Genomic DNA, 16,481 nt, shown 5'->3' with positions numbered 1-16,481 from the left:
ATGTGTTATTTTTTAAGATTATTTTGTTTCATATATATTTGTTTTCTAATGATTTCATTGTAGTCCTCAATTTTTCCTTACATTCATAAGCCCTCTTTTTTTTTTTTTAACTCATTTTGGTCTCTTAATTTGCCTTTTGCTTTCAGTTTATATTCTTATTCATGTTTTTCATACAGGTGAAGTAAAGTTCAAGAAATTTCCTCTGTTTCTTGAATTAGGCTTCTAGTTTGAGGTTTTTGTCTGTTTCTTCAATGTTTCCTTCCTCCTCCTCTCTTTCTCTTTTGATTTTCATTCTTTCCTTCTTGCTTTTAAAAGTTTTTCAGATTAGCTTTCATGGTTGTTATACTATTCTTTTCCATGGTTGGCTCTGTCCAGGAGTACATTCTATTTGCTCCCGTATAATGCAAGTGATTTCTTGACTCTCTTTCTGCTCTGACACCATGTTTTCCCTCTAAATTGTAAGGTGGGACTGGGGGCTTTGTTCTCCATTTACTCTTCTTTAGCATGAGGAAATGTAGCCTGTAGTGTGACTGTGTATGTGTGTGTGAGAGGGGATGGTTTCTTTGTTATCTCACTCCATCTCAATGGGTGTGTGTACCATTCCAAAAGGAGCATACATACTATGTGTAGCACTGAAGCCTTCACTATTAACTGGTTGAAGAAAACCAGCTTTGCTATTCATTTTCCTTGATTTATCCTCTTCTTTTCTAGTTTACATTGCTCCTTACTGAAAAGAAGGATTTAAATGGAAGAAGAGAAAGACAAGGTTGTTTACTCGGTTTACTTTCCTCTGGACTAGAGATTAGTGAGAATTCTCAGAATTCATTACAATATCTGGATGCTGGAGGTGGTGTTAGGAGCTGAAAGAGTTTCTCTTCTGCTCAGCCCCTGAATCTCCTGTTTCTTTCTCTGGATGCGTGTTTTTGAGGTTTGTAGCATTAGTTTAAACATCTTTCCTTGTTTGGTGGTTGCTAGTGAGTTTTTTGATAATTAGGTAGGATAGAAGTTCTTTGAAGAAGTTTCAGTCTCCCATCATATCCAAGGAGTGTGAACCTCACTTTTCTGAATAATAAAATAGATCTAAGTATATCTAAGTCAAAGAGTTGCTGTGATGGTAAGATTGATTGATATTTGTGAAGTGCCGAGCACAGCATTTAATGTGAAGAAGGTAGGTAGTAGTAGACAAAATGCATTTAAGTAAAATAAATTATTTGTCAAATACACCCCGAAATCTGGGAAAAAATAAAGCAAATAACTATAGTAGTATCTTTATATATATTATAAAATATGAAACATATATATTATAAGTCCCCCCCTCAAGATATGTCCATATTTCTAATACTTAAGAATACTACTTTTGGGAGTTTCCCGGTGGTCCAGTGGCTAAGACTAAGTGTGCCCAGTGAAGGGGACCAGGTTCGATCCCTGGTCAGGGAATTAGATTTCACATGCTGCAATTAAAGATCCCACATGCTTCAATGAAGATCGAAGCCGCAACTAAGACCTAATACAGCCAAATAAATAAATAAATATTGTTTTTAAAAAAGAATATTACTTTTTAATACTACTTTAAAAGTACTTTTTTTACTAGCAAAGAACACACGATCAATTCAACCATCCAAAGTGTCATGCTTAGGCCATAAGATTAACTTATTTATTATTTCCTAAATTATGACCTTTTTAAGTGAGTTGGGAGAATTAAGAGAAATCACAGTCATCTAGGAAACATGTCAATATATTTGCAACTAGTTCTTGATTTCTCCATGGGGACTTTCTGCATGTCTGATTTTCAGTGCCTTCCAGATGATGTCTAGAAAGCAAGAAAAGCTAATGCTTTGATATTATGCAAATTAATGGTTTTATTTTTTTTATTATATAGTGAATTCTAAGCCGTATGGTGATTCCCAAGCAAACCTTCATACTTTGGAGAGTCTATAAACAGACAAATTCTTTATACCAACCTCACATTAGAAATCTGTGCCATCTCTTCCATGTACCTTTTGAAAGAATGACACATTTGCCTTTATTATATGGAAACTTAAAGGAGATAGGGAAAGTCTTGTAGAACTACTTGGCAAAGGAATCAAATACATGTATTTGATGAAAATAAAAAATAAAAATTTAAAGACCTACAAAGAGGACAATTTAAACTTTTCCCTCCATGCTTTCTTTCTCCCTTGTTTTTCCCTTGTATGATTGTAAATTCCTTAGAGGGAGGAATTCAATCTTACCCATCTTTTTATTCTTCTTTCTGCCTTTTGTTCTTCTTTCTGCTCCCATCACTGGGCACAGAAAGTGGCATATTTTTTTAAAGAAGTCAACATATGTGTATTTAATATGCAAGAATAAATATGGATGAATAAACACTCCAATCCAATTTACAGGCATCTTCTATTGAGCTTGTCATATCCAGAAACAAATTTTTCATTTTTCTGAGGAACTACACAAGTAATCAGAGGACTGTACTACTAGCCATTGTTTAATACTACCTGAGGAATTGCTGACATAACTATTCTTGGAGACTAGACTATTTCCAAGCTTCCTTCTAGTTAGGGTTAAGTGTATCATTTTGCCACATCTTACTGGGAAGACTAGATTCTAAAAGTCACTTGGAGAGGATGTTGTGGAAGCAGTCACCATATCTTCCCCAGGATGATAGTATGATTATTAGAGATTCCTCAGATTTCATAGCTATGCCCTGATGATAGCCTTTTGTCAAAAAGTAAATGACTCCTTTTTATTATTTGGGTGTGTGTGTGGGTGTGTATTAAATAATACATTTGACCAATGACATTATATCTAAACAGTCAAGAAAAAGTTATGACTCATACTTCCTTGGGCGTTCCCTTTCTTGGTTGGTGGGTGGCTTATATAAGTCAAGGCTATTGCATTCTCCAAAATTAACAGGCGTGTGCCTACATATTGTGTTTTACTACATTTCCTTTCATAATTGGTAGCATTATTTACTTAGAATCAAAGGGTATCTAAGTGCTGAAAAGGCTTTGCTCTTGCCAGTCCCCACGCCTTTGCTTATCCTCAACTTTTTGCAGTGAATGCTATCTATTGTCTCTACATATCTGTTGAGATCATTTCTATGCTTTAAAGCCCATGTCAAATGCACTCCTATCTCACACAGGGCTTTTCATTATAGCACCATTTGTCTTAGCAGCATTTTTTTGTTTTTGTTTTTTCTTAGACAACTTTTAACTGCACATATATATCTTGAGTAAAGAAGAGTCAAGAACAGCATGACAGGAAACCAATCAGGTATGGAGAGACCAGCCTGAAATACTTTGAAAAGTCGAATCAGTAATAAGACTGGAATGATACCTGAGCTGGGAGTATAGCTTTAGAATTCAACATCCCTACATCATTTGCTATTATCTTTCATGTTCTAGTATTTTCCACTTATTAGGCAGATTAGGGTGGGGAAGTAGGCTGTATTTTGTGGTATCTTGCATATCAATCTTGCAAATCGTTATGGGCTCACACATCTAGGATATAAAACCAGTCAGATCAAGTGAAATGAGCTGGAAGATTTTTGATTAGCTTTGAAATGATTGCCAGCCCAGGCCAATACTATTTTTCTCCAGGTGACCAGATCTCACTCTTGTTAGCTACATTAATCCATTCATTAATACAAGGAAATTTAGTAGGCACTTATTCTACACCAGTAACTGCTTGTTGCTGACACTGTGTGAAGGGCTATATCACATTTACTGACATGGGGACTTATGGAAGGTTTATGGAATGTACCTAATATTTAAATTATTTTTTAATTTTAAAGTTATAGTTTGAAACATTAAAACAAATACGAATAGTCCAGTCTCTTCATTTTTGTGACATAACTATAGTATCATTGGGAAGTTTAGTTTTGTCAAAATAATTCTGAAATATCTTGTTAAGTGTTGTTGCATGAGGGTGCTTTCTGTTCATAGAAAGGAGGGCATACTTTTTTCCAGGGGACCCCTTTAAAAATAATTTTATTGCTTCTTTGAAAATTATGGGGGCTTCTTGGTGGTCCAGTAGTTAACACTTCGCCTTCCAATGCAGAGAATGCAAGTTTGATCCCTGGTTGGAGAGCTAAGATCCCACATTCCTCATGACCAAAAACCAAAATATAAAACAGAAGCAATATTGTAACAAATTCAATAAAGACTTTTAAAAAATTCTTAAAAAAAATCTATAAAAGATTGTGTAATGAGTTGAGATTTTTCTTACGTTTTTTATTCAATTCTTTAATGAATTTAGTAAAACAATTCAAGCCCTTCTTACTTCCTGATTCTGAAGCTTTGATCTACCTATATTTTAATTACTAGTGGGGCCTCCTATCATGAAACAGTTGTAGAATTTTATTTTTCACCCATAAAAAAGGTAGGTTTGTGGTCATTGATAATTATTTAGTGTAAAAACCCATGGTATCCATAGTGATTATGGGGACAAATCTTATCCTTACATTAGTTTGAATAAGGAGAGGAAATTGAGCTTCCTGAAACCTTGCCTTTGAAGGAGAAAAATTAGGATGATAAAAGAAAGATTAAATTAATGTGACCAGTCTCCAAAAGGGAAGAGATAATCTGATGAGGTTATTGGAATTATTACTAATGATGAGAATTATTTTATGAATATTAGCTATTATATGCAAGCTACATAAAAATTAGACACAATAATGCTCTTTCACATCTGTGGAGGATTATATGGCAGCTTAAATATATATCCACAAATTCTTTGACACTCCTCCTTTTAAGGAGTGGATCCTAAACTCCCTCTTCTTGAGTGTGGGCTGGACTTAAAAGATTCACTTCTAACAAACACAATAAAGCAGAAGTGATAGCCTGCAACTTAGAAGACAAAGTCATAAAAGGCACTACAGCTTCCTCTTTGTCTTCTCCATTGGATTGCTTCGAGGGGATTTGCCAGCTATATTTTTAGGACACTCCAGGAAGCCCAAAGAAGAGACCCATGTGGTGAGGAAGTAAGGCTTCCTGCCAAGAGCTAGTAGAAACTGAGAAATCCTGTCAACAGGTTACCAGTGAACCACCTTGCAAGTGGATCCTCCCACCCCAGTCAAGTCCTCAGATGATTATAGTCCTGTCTGATATCTTAATTGCAACCACAGAAGAGGCTTTGAGCCAGAAGCAGTAAATAAATCTGCTCCCAAAGTCCTGGCCCACAGAAACTGTGAAATAACAAATATTTATTATCATAAGATACTAAATTTGGACACAGGGGCAGTTTGTTACACAGCAAGAGATAACTAATACAAATTCCTATAATGGAATTTTTTTTTCAAGAAACAGAACTTATTTCAGCTGTTTTAAGCTAAAAAAGGTGTGATATAAGGAGTTGAGAGGAGTAGAAGAATGGTATTTAGGCTATATTTGCAGAATAATACCACTATTTTCATCTACAAGGGGAGCTGCTGCCTCCGCTACTGTTAGGACAGTGAAAAATTGGGACACTCCCCTTGGAACTGCTGAGTTCAATGAGCTCTGCTTAATGAATCAGGAAGCTTCTGCCACTATTGCCATTACTACTATACCCACAAAGTCCCTATTGGATAGGGGAATGTAACTGCAGAAAAAACAAATAAAAAAAAAACCCCGTATGTGTATCTATAGCATCAACCAAAGGATCAAAAAAAAACTTTCTACTTTACTTTTGCCTTCCAAGTCACAGGAAAATACATCTAGTTGGCAAAAATATAACCCCAAACAGGAACCAAACAAAAACTTGTTTTCAGGACCCTAGCTGTTAGGGAATCTGAGAAATGCTGTCTGTAGGTTTCCAGTCTCTGTAGCACAGGAAGGCACACTTGTTCGGTGCCAGATATTTTTATATTTCTAGAAATATTCCTGAGTTTTGTTTTTCAACACAGGTGTTTTACTTGAACATGTTTAAATTCCTTTGAGTTTTTGCTTTTAGGATTCGTTAAGCTAGGGTTGAAAGTGAAAGTGTTAGTCATGTCCTACTCAGTCATGTCCTACTCGTTGTGACCCCATGGACGGTAGCCTGTCAGGCTCCACTATCCATGGAATTTTCCAGGCAGGAATCCTGGAGTGGGCAGCCATTCCCTTCTCCAGGGGGCCTCTCTGACCCAGGGATTGAAACTGGGTCTCTGGCATTGTGGGCAGATTCTTTACCATCTGAGCCAATAAGCTAGGATTTGTCTAGGGCTAATTATTTTCCACTATTGAGGCGAGAACCTTCCAAGAACTCTACCCAATGCCCTGTGGACTATGAAGTTTTTCTGGTCTGATTGGTAGGCACTATTTCAAATCCTGTGCAGACACCAGGCACTCCTCTCTCTGGCCTAAGGTATTTTCCTCACCACATGAGACACGCTGAATTCCAAAGCAGTAACCTCTGTAGATCCCTGGGGTTCTTCCCTATGTGTCACTCTCTCCCACCTGGTGTTCTGTCGTGGGAACTCTGTCTCCCTGGACCCTCAGGTCCTTCTCCTGAACTCAGGGACTCCACCCGGCTCTATTTGGTTTTGTCCTCCTGCACTACAGCCTAGAAACTCTCTCAAGCCAGTAAGCTAAGGTAATCATAGAGTTTACCTCACTCGTTTCTTTTCGAAAATTTTATTTATTTGTTTTTTGGCCTTGCCCCACAGCATGTGGGACCTTAGTTTCCCAACCAGCAACTGAACCTGCTCTTCCACATCCCCCACCCCTGCCCCACGTTGAAAGTGAGGTCCTTTGTTCCTTGTTTCTCAGAGATCACAATCTTTATTGCCTGATGTCTAGTGTCACCAAAACTGTTTTCCCAAATACTGTGTCCTTTTGTTGTTGTTACACTTGAGAGCATAAATCGGGTCCCTATTATTCTATCTTAGCCCCTTATTTATTTTTTATATAACACAGTATTATTTCCCAGGTGACACCATGAGTGAGTCTTCAATAAGTCATGCTGTGGTTCTGTCAGAGTGCTTGCTTCTGGGTGATGGAATGCATGGTAAGCTCAGTGATTGCTATAGGCATCAGTATATCACGTACTTTATTTTTCTGCACAGTTTAGCTCTTTGGTCACTAGTTTTGTGAACATGGCATTTATTAAGTGTGGTAGAAATATGACGAAGAGGAAAGATGATCCATAAGCCAGAATCCATCTCTATTTCGTTAGAACAGTCTCTGCTTCCCTATGATGGAAGGTTTCCTGTGTAGTCCCCCTGCCTCTGAGTACTAGTTTATGGTACTATGTGTGTGTGTGCATGCTTAGTTGCTCAGTTGTGTCTGACTCTTTGTGAACCCATGGACGGTAGCCTGCAGGCTCCTCTGTCCATGAGATTTCCCAGGCAAGAATACTGGAGTGGGTTGCCATTCCCTTTTCCAGGGGATCTTCCCAATCCAGGGACTGAACCTGGGTCTTCTGCATTGCAGGCAGATTTGGTACCGGCTGAGCCACCAGCAAAGCCCTTATGGTACTACCATAGCACTGTATTATGGGCTCACTGCTGGGTTTTGCCATTGGCAGAGCTTAGCAGTGAGTACCCAGCAGATTAGCCTTGGTGAGGCAAAATTCATCCTTCTCAGCATGGCTATCTATTCACAAGTCCATTGAATACATCCAGGGAGTCTGACTGACATCCCTGAGCAATTCTACTTGTCCACCAGGGTTTTGAGAGCCTCATGTGCAATGGTTGACTTTTGGCAAACTTTCATAAGGGCACAAATAATTTTACACTTTGAGACATTTCTGAGAGCTTATCTGTCTATTGCCATGTAACAAATAATCCCAACTTAAAGGCTGAAGACATTTATTTTGCTCATGAATCTGCTATGCAGGCAGACCTCACAGGAATAGCATGTTTCTTTTCTTCTTAGGGTCACTTGAAGTGGTTTGAAGGCTGGAGGTTGGATTATGCCGAAGTCTTGCTCACTCACGTCTGGAGGTTGATATGGCTGCCTTCTGGGTCTTCAACTGGGGCTGAGGCTGGAAAACCTATCCACATGTGGCTTTTCTAGTTGGCCACTTGGCTTCCTTATAGCGTGATTGTTGGGTTCCAAAGGCAACCATCCCAAGAGGACTAGAAGAAAGCTGTATTGCCTTCTATGACAGCCTTAGAAGTCATGTGACATTGCTTCTGCCATGACCTGCCCAGGCTCCAGGAAAGGAAATATAGACCTCATCTCTCAATGGAGGAGTGTTGATGTCATGTTGTAAGGAGCACACGTATGTGGGATATACTGGTGTGGCAATCTTTGGAAAATAGAAGTCTGCTCCACCATCATATACCTCTTCTCCAGGCTTCCTTATCTCTAATATTTCACTCTGGTTCCTTCCAAGACCCTAACCATCGAGCCAAATTGGCAGCCCTTGCCCATGAGTCAATATTGGCTTATCCTTTGGGGCATCTCCATTTCCAAGCAGAGGATTAACCCATCTACTGCTCCACATTCTCCTCAATGAGAGGATGTGTCTGCCTCATTGCTCTTCACAGCCCACCTGAGTGGCACTGTAATGGTGAGACAGTTCACTTACAGAAGGTGCCAACACAGTATGCAGAATGAGTCTAAAAACCTTTCTAATAATAAGTTTATTATCCTCCAGGCAATTGTCATAACTGATTAGATGAGGAGGATGTGGCAGTGCATCAGGAGTAGGAATATTAAGAATGTAAGCTGCATGTTTGTGAAAAATGCGGCTGTCTACAGGACTTGCTTGGGCCTGATCTTTTTCCTAGAAGATGGAATGCAACTGCATACAAATTTAGCATTTTCTGGGTCAGATAACACCTCAGTTCATGATGGGAAGATTAGATTGCACAGTCCGTTGAAATCCAATGGTTAGATTGTGTGGTAGGCTAAATAATGGCCCCTCAATACATCTGCATTTTCATCTCCAGAACCTATGAATGCTACCTTCTGTGGCAAAAGGGACTTGGCATATGTGGTTAAGAATCTTGAGATGGGAAGGTTTATCTGAATGGATCCAGTGTAATCACAACATTTTTTATAAGAGCAGCGTAAGAGGAGTCAGAGGAAAATGCAATAGGATGACAGAAGAGGAGACTGGAGCTTCCCTGGTGGCTGAGTGGTAAAGAATTCGCCTGCCAATGCAGGAGACAGGGGTTTGATCCAGGAAGACTCTACATGCCCATGGGGCAACTGAGCCCAGGCACTACTACAGAGCCTATACTCTAGAGCCCTGGAAACGCAATTACTAAGCCACGTGCCATAGCTGCTACTGAAACCCATGCACTCTAGAGCCCATGCTCCACAATAAGAGAAGCCCATGCACTGCAACTAGAGAAAAGCTGGAGCAGCGATGAAGACCCAGCACAGCCAAAATAAATAAATAAATAGGATAAGCAATCACTTAAAAAAAGCAGAGACTGGAGTGATGCTCTTTGGAGGAGGAGGAAGGGCCCAAAAGCCAAGGGCCACAGTCACCAGAAGACAAGAAACAAAACAAAACAAACAAAAACAAATAGACGAGAGAATGGATTCTCCTCTCAGAGCTCCCAGTAGGAACGAGGGCTGCCACTCATTTGACTTTAGCCCAGTGAAATCAATTTCAGACTTCTGACCTTCCGAATGGTAAGAGAATAAAATCTGTATTGTTTTCAGCCACTATATTAATTTCCTGTGGCTGCTGTAACAAGTTAACACAAACTTGATGGATTAAAACAACAAGATTTTATTCTCTCCCAGCTCTGGAATCCAGAAGTTTGGAGTTGGTATCTCTGGGCTACCATCAAGTTGAGGTCAGAGCTGCCCTCCCTCTGGAGGCCCTAGAGGGGAATCCACACTTGGCTTTTCTGCTTCTAGTGGCTGCTGGTCAAGCTGGTGGTCTCATCAGTCCAATCTCTGCTTTCATCTTCACATTGTCTTCTCTGTGTTTCTTCTCCTCCTTATCAAATCTCCCTTTCCTCTCTCTTATGAGGTCATTTGTGAGTGCTTTCAGGGCCCACCCAGATAATCCAGGATAATCAATCCATCTCAAGATCTGTAACTGAATCACATGTGCAAAAGAGATCCTTTTTCCTTATAACATAACATTCACAGATTCCAGAATTAGGACTTGATCATTGGGTGGCCACAACAGTCTACTACAGCCGCTACATTTGTGTTAATTTTTTCAGTGGCAACTAATGCAGATAGGTGTTAAGTCTCGACTAGGGCATAGTAGCAAGCCAAAAGCTCTTTTTCAAAAGGAAAATCATCATTTTCAACGAAGGTATGGCTTTCCTATGAAACTCTAGGAGCCTGGGCAGTGATTCTTTGAAGGTAGCTTTTTGGATCTGCCACAGACATCTCAAACTCTAATGGGTATGTTGCTATAAGGGACTCATGTTAGCCTAGACCCGCTGGAGAGAGACCAGCTCTGCTTCATTCAAAGCAGGTTGCCTTGAGGGTCATGCAGTAACTGGATGGGAATCAGGCACTTATATGTGGTGTATGTTGTCTCTAAATCCCAGGAGGTCCATTAAGCATTGTACTCCTCCCTTTGGGAACTGATGCAGAGTACACCACCTTGGCCTTCACGTTTTGGAGGGACACACTCTGGCATGTTGCAGTCTGCTGAGCTCCCAGAAACTTCACTGAAGTAGCAGGTCCCTGGATTTATCTGCCACTGTGTCCTTACAAAGGCATTCCTGTCCTATTAACCGTTTATTAGATATTCTTTTTTTTTTGCTTTTGAACTTTTTATTTTGTATGGAGATATAGCCGATTAACAATGTTGTTATCATTTCAGGTGAACGGCAAAGGGACACGGGCATACATATATGTGTGTCCTTATGGGAGGGTTTTATCTCCTCCCATCCAAGGTGCCACACAACATTTAGCAGAGTTACATGTGCTATACAATAGGTCCTTGTTGGTTATCCATTTTATTTTATTTTATTTTATTTTTATTTATTTATTTGGCTGCCCTGGGTCTTAGCTGTAGCAAGTGGGATCTAGCTCCCTGACCAGGGATCAAACCTGGGCCCCCTGCACTAGGAGCTCAGAGTCTTAGCCACTGGACCACCAGGGAAGTCCCTGGTTATCCATTTTAAATACAGCAGAGTGTACATGTCCATTCCAAACTCCCTAACTATCCCTTTATCCCCCACCAGCAACCATATGTTTGTTACATATTCTTTCAAACCCCTTTATTTTCATTTATGTATATCGCATACTTATTTACTTCTCACCCAGCTGCTCTTGGTCTTTTTCTCTACTGTAAAATACACAGTGGTGGGATAATCAGTTCTGACATCTACACTCTCAACTCCCACCCACGGAGTCCCCGGTGAATTGAATGAAAGAGACAGATTCTGGAATGAGATTATACAATAGGAGAAGGGCATCCTTTTTTAAGCTCAGTTAAACCAGATGCAAAAAGAATTTGTTATTAGGCATGATGGGTGTGGTTTGTCTTTTTTATGTAGATTGGGGAATTTGCAGGTGGGTTTGACTACTAGATTCTTCTATTTCTGAACCATATGGGCTCACAAATAGAAATGGCATACATTTACTGCGTGTATGTTTGCATGAATAAATTTCTCCCTCATTAAAGACTGAGGATTGAAATAATCAGTATCCTCTTTCTTCATCTGACAGGCACAAATAGGTGTTGTATTTATTCTTTATCCTTGAATCATTTCCAGGAGAACTAAATTTTTTCACATTTATTCTTTTTATTTATTTGTCTCCAAGCCTAGTTATTTACAAAATGATCCATATATGAATTTAGATGCTTCTGAAAGTTTAGTTCATTGTTTTTGAAATAACTGAAAAAGAAAAGAACATGCGAAAAAACTTTACGTCTTGTAGGGGAAAAAATCTAGTTTAGATAAAATTGAAACAAATATGGGTAAATTTCCTTTTATTGCAGGAAAAAGTATAATCAGGGGATTCAGTGGAGATTCTTATAAGCTGGGTCCTTAAAGGATAAAAGAAAAACTTTCCATTTTATAGATGCACAACTGAGGTCCATGACGGTCAACAGTTGGGACTAGAATTCCAGGATGCTTTTCTGTTCCTCTCTAAGGAATCAGGGAATTAATATAAAATCCCTGATAGTAATTATATCTTGAAGTCAAAGCAAGATTTGTACAATGAAATATCACCCAGTAAAATAACAATAATAATAAAGTACTGATGCATGTGACTTACATGGAAGGACCTTGAAAACATTAAGTGAAAGAATCCAGACACAAAAGACCACACATCGTATGATTCCATTTATGGGAATGTCCAGAATAAGCAGATCTATAGAGACAGAAAGTAGATTAGTGGTTGCCAAGGCTGGAGGAGGAAATGGGGGGAGGTGAATACTAGTGGGAATGAAGTTTCTTTTGGGGGTGATAACGATGTCCTGGAATTAGATAGTAGTGATTTGCACAACTCTGAATGTACTAAAAACTGCTGAGTTTATTTTATAAGTATGACTTTTTTAATAGGTGAAATTATGTTTCTTTAAAAAATTTTTTTATTGGAGTATAGATGCTTTACAATGTTGTGTTACTTTCTGCTGTATAGCAAAGTGAATCAGTCATACATATATCCCCTCTTTTTTGGATTTCCTTCACATTTAGGCCACCACAGGAAATTATATTTCAACAGAACTGTTATACATTAAAAAAAATTAAAAGCAAGATCTCAAAAGAATTTTGCCTAATTATTTCTCAGACTTCATAAGATGTAGCATTTCTCTAAGCCTTTGAAGTACAGACATATGTATAGTAACATTACAGGTAGCTTCTTAGCAGGTTCATTTAATTAGTATAATGGCTCACCTAATAATAAAAGAAAAAATATCACCAACAAAGTTAAGGATTTGTACTTAATTCACTTAATGATCAAGAGAGATAAAAATCTTCTGACACTAAAAAATTAGGAAGGAACAGTTAGTCCTGCTTAATTATAAATTGAATTATAAAGGCCTCAGCAAACATTAAAAATAAGTGATCCACAAGCAAGCAAATTCTCTGTTACTTGTTTTAATTGCTATTCAACATAATGGACACCTGCTGCTGTGTCTTTTAGAGTATTCGTAAGGAGAACATAGCTCACAGCAGCTGGGAAAGTCTTTCATTATAAAAAAAAAAATAATGAAACACCTTAAATAAACAAGCAGGCCTTTAATTACAGCTAGGTAGACCTCATCATGCATCATGTTGATAAATGTCTAAATTGAATTGGGGGCAGTTTTCAAGCTTTTCTGTTTGTTTGTTTGTTTGTTTGTTTAAAGAAAATCAAGCAATATAGTAGGTCTGGCAGGTATTACAGTGTCTACCCTACCTTAATTTTCCCCTTCTTTTTTTTTTCATTTATTTTTATTAGTTGGAGGCTAATTACTTTACAATATTGTAGTGGTTTTTGTCATACATTGACATGAATCAGCCATGGAGTTACATGTATTCCCCATCCCGATCCCCCCTCCCACCTCCCTCTCCACCCGATTCCTCTGGGTCTTCCCAGTGCACCAGGCCCGAGCACTTGTTCCATGCATCCAGCCTGGGCTGGTGATCTGTTTCACCCTAGATAATAAACATGTTTCTATGCTGTTCTCTCAAAACATCTGACCCCCCCCTTGTTTCTCACTAACAGAACCCTGATTATGTTTGGAAGAGTGTTGTGGGCTGAATCATGTACCCTGTTGTGGGCTGAATCAGGTACAGAGTCATGTACCTTCTATTCTGAAGTCCTAACCCCAGTACCTCACAATGTCACTGTGTTTAGAGAGAGGATCGTTAAAGAGGGAATTAAGGTTAAATGAGGCCGTTAGAGGGGCCTTAATTCAGTATGGCTGTTGTCTTTATAAGAAGAGGAAATTAGGACCCAAATGCACACAGAGGAAAGACCATGTGAAGGCACGGAGAGAAGGTCGTTCTTGTTTAGTTGCTGAATCATGTCCAACTGTTTGCGACCCCATGGACTGTACCCCGCCAGGCTCCTCGGTCCACGGGATTTCCCAGCCAAGAATACTGGAGTGGGTTGCCATTTCCTTCTCCAGGGGATCTTCCTGACCCAGGGATCGAACCTGTGTCTCCTTCATTGTCAGGCAGAGTCTTATCTGGTGGCTCAGCCGAGAGAGAAGATAGCCATCTACAAACCAAAGAAGGACATCTCAGAAGAAACCAACACTGCTGACACCTTGATCTTAGACTTCTAGCCTCCAGAATTATGAGAAAATAAAGTTCTATTGTTTAAGTCATCCAAGCTGCAGTACTTTTTTTCAGTCTGTAGTATTTTATTATGGCATCTCGAGAAAACTAATACAAGAAGTAAACACAAAAGTTTTTTTGTTGTTTTTACCTTGCAACAGGTGACCATGCCTCAGTTTTCTGGCCAAAGTGATAAAAAAGTGGAAGTTCATTGGTGGGCCATTTGCTAAAACTCTGTAAAAGAGGTCGCCACTAGCTACTACATGCCTGTTGCTCTTTTCTCTTCCTTCTTTTCTGCCTGGAATAGGAATATGAATATGACAGCAGGGTCACCAACCTGAGACCGTGAAGTAACAGCCAAGGACGGCCAAGTGGGAAGACAGCCAACCTGGGCTTGATGACATCACAGAGCCACTATCACAACACAGAGCCAGTTAACTCCAGAATTCTCTCATGTAAGAAAAACAGAACATTTGGCCACTTTTTTTTTAAGTTTCTATTTCTCATAGCTGATGCACTTTCTGAATGATAACTTAGATATTTAGTAATTATTTTTAAACTTGTCATTTATTTATTTTACTGCATCAGGTCTTAGTTGCCACATGTAGGATCTAGTTCCCCCATCAGGGATCAAACCCAGGCCTCCTGCACTGGGAGTACAGCATCTGAGCCATTGGACCACCAGGGAAGTTCCTTAGTCATTGTTTTTAATTTTATGGAAAAGAGGATTGTGCTATATTGAGCATAGTTGAAAGATCTAAGTGGAAGCCACACAGAACATGAAATAATCTGTACTTAAAACCATCTGCTTGGCTAAACAGTTACCACCTTCTCACTTGCAAGCAAATTTCAAATTAGTTTAATACTTAAATTAGAGAAATACAGGCTTTTTTTTATAAGTGGGCAGTGATGCCTACAAATATACTTCCTCAGTACTATTAAAGAAAATCTCAAAGGAATTTGGTGTGATTTGCTGAGATGTAAAGAAGCCCTTCCACTGTTGAATCATTGAAGCAGGTTTCAGAGCAGAATCATGAGATTCCTCTCCTGGTAAATAATCATAAGCAGGCTACACTGGTACCTGACTGCCAACTCATTGGCCTATGTGGTTGTGGATCAGCTATGGATCTGCAAACTCTCTGTTACCAATTAGCAAAAAGATAGGGAGATCAGGGACTTGTTACCAAATGCAAAGCAACTACATCACTAAGCACAGTGTTTGGTTCAGCTTACTTGTTTTTGTGGCAAGACTTCTGGAGGAAGGAAGCAAGTATGTTGGTTTACATTCTGGTGCAATCTCCGTATTCTCATTGCAGATTGGTACTTTGAGTAGCACTGAGACAGACAATTTGAATAGATATAGTCAACCAATCATTGTGGGAAATCCGACTGTCAGCGTCTGCCCTCTGTAACTCACCATGTTATGAGTCCAACTAAAATCATATTTGTATTAAGTCCAGCCTGTAATGACTTTGAGCCACAACCTTCTGCACAAGAACTTGGCCATGCTTCTGAGAATCCCTAGAAAATGGTCTCACAGTTGTTCAGGAAATACTCAGGTTCTTGGCTGGTGAGCGTTTTATCTCAGCATGGTCTCTGCTGCTGATATTCTCAGTGATCAAAGTGAAGTGCTCTATTATTTAGGATACATTTGGCTGCAGTAACGGAATACCTCAATGGACGTGAATTTGAGCAAACCCAGAGAAGAGAGTGAAGGACAGAAAAGCCTGGTGTGCTGTGGTCCGTGGGGCTGCAGACTGACACAGCTGAGCGACTGAACAACAAGAGAATACCTGTGGCTTCCCTGGTGGCTCCGTGGAGAAGTGTGCGCCTGCCAATGAGAGAGACGCGGGGGAGATCTGCTGAAGGAAATGGCAGCCCACTCCAGTATTCTTGCCTGGAGAATCCCATGGACAGAGGAGCCTGGTGGGCTACAGTCCATGAGGTCACAAAGGATTCAGATATGACTTAATGACTAAACAACAACAACAGAATACCCACCTGGTAGTGTCTTTAGAAATAAAGACGTAATTACTTGGCATAATGTAAAGTCTGGAGGAAAGCAGTTGTAGGTTTGAAACTAGCAGTTATCAGCAGCACAGGCTCTCTGCATCTTTCCACCATGGCAAGAAGCATGTTGGTTTTTTGTCCTTTCACAACTCCAGACTCTATGGTCTAAAGCAGGAGCTTCTTTTATTCAGAGGAGAAAACCCTTCTCAGATGACGTGTCCTCCTCCATCACACACACCCGGAAGATTTCCTGTACATCTCATTGTTCAGAACTATGTCTCCTGAACTGCCCTTCAAGAAAAACCGAGAAAGTGATCATCTGCTAAGGGGGAACAGAATGAATATAACTGGCTTAGTCAATTAGCCA

The 16,481-nt window shown here is 39.6% G+C and overlaps 1 long non-coding RNA gene across 3 annotated transcripts in view; it reads right to left on the bottom strand.

The window, feature by feature from the left end:
• Positions 1–16,001, bottom strand: part of LOC110141569 (uncharacterized) — a 36,351-nt gene extending 20,350 nt beyond the window's left edge. The window contains exons 1-5 of one of the 3 annotated variants that reach the window (XR_011491193.1): positions 15,898–16,001; positions 14,256–14,552; positions 13,981–14,045; positions 12,111–12,206; positions 11,074–11,725 (exon numbers count right to left, since the gene is read on the bottom strand). This is a non-coding gene — a long non-coding RNA (uncharacterized lncRNA). Of the gene's footprint in view, positions 1–11,073; positions 11,726–12,110; positions 12,207–13,980; positions 14,046–14,255; positions 14,553–15,897 lie in introns of those variants that run through there. The other 2 variants (XR_011491192.1, XR_011491194.1) reach the window with 2 other exon arrangements.
• Positions 16,002–16,481: the final 480 nt, after the last annotated feature.

The sequence above is a fragment of the Odocoileus virginianus genome, chromosome 14 (assembly GCF_023699985.2).
Source record: "Odocoileus virginianus isolate 20LAN1187 ecotype Illinois chromosome 14, Ovbor_1.2, whole genome shotgun sequence".
Taxonomy (NCBI): domain Eukaryota; kingdom Metazoa; phylum Chordata; class Mammalia; order Artiodactyla; family Cervidae; genus Odocoileus; species Odocoileus virginianus.
This window is presented reverse-complemented; position numbering and strand designations above follow the sequence as displayed.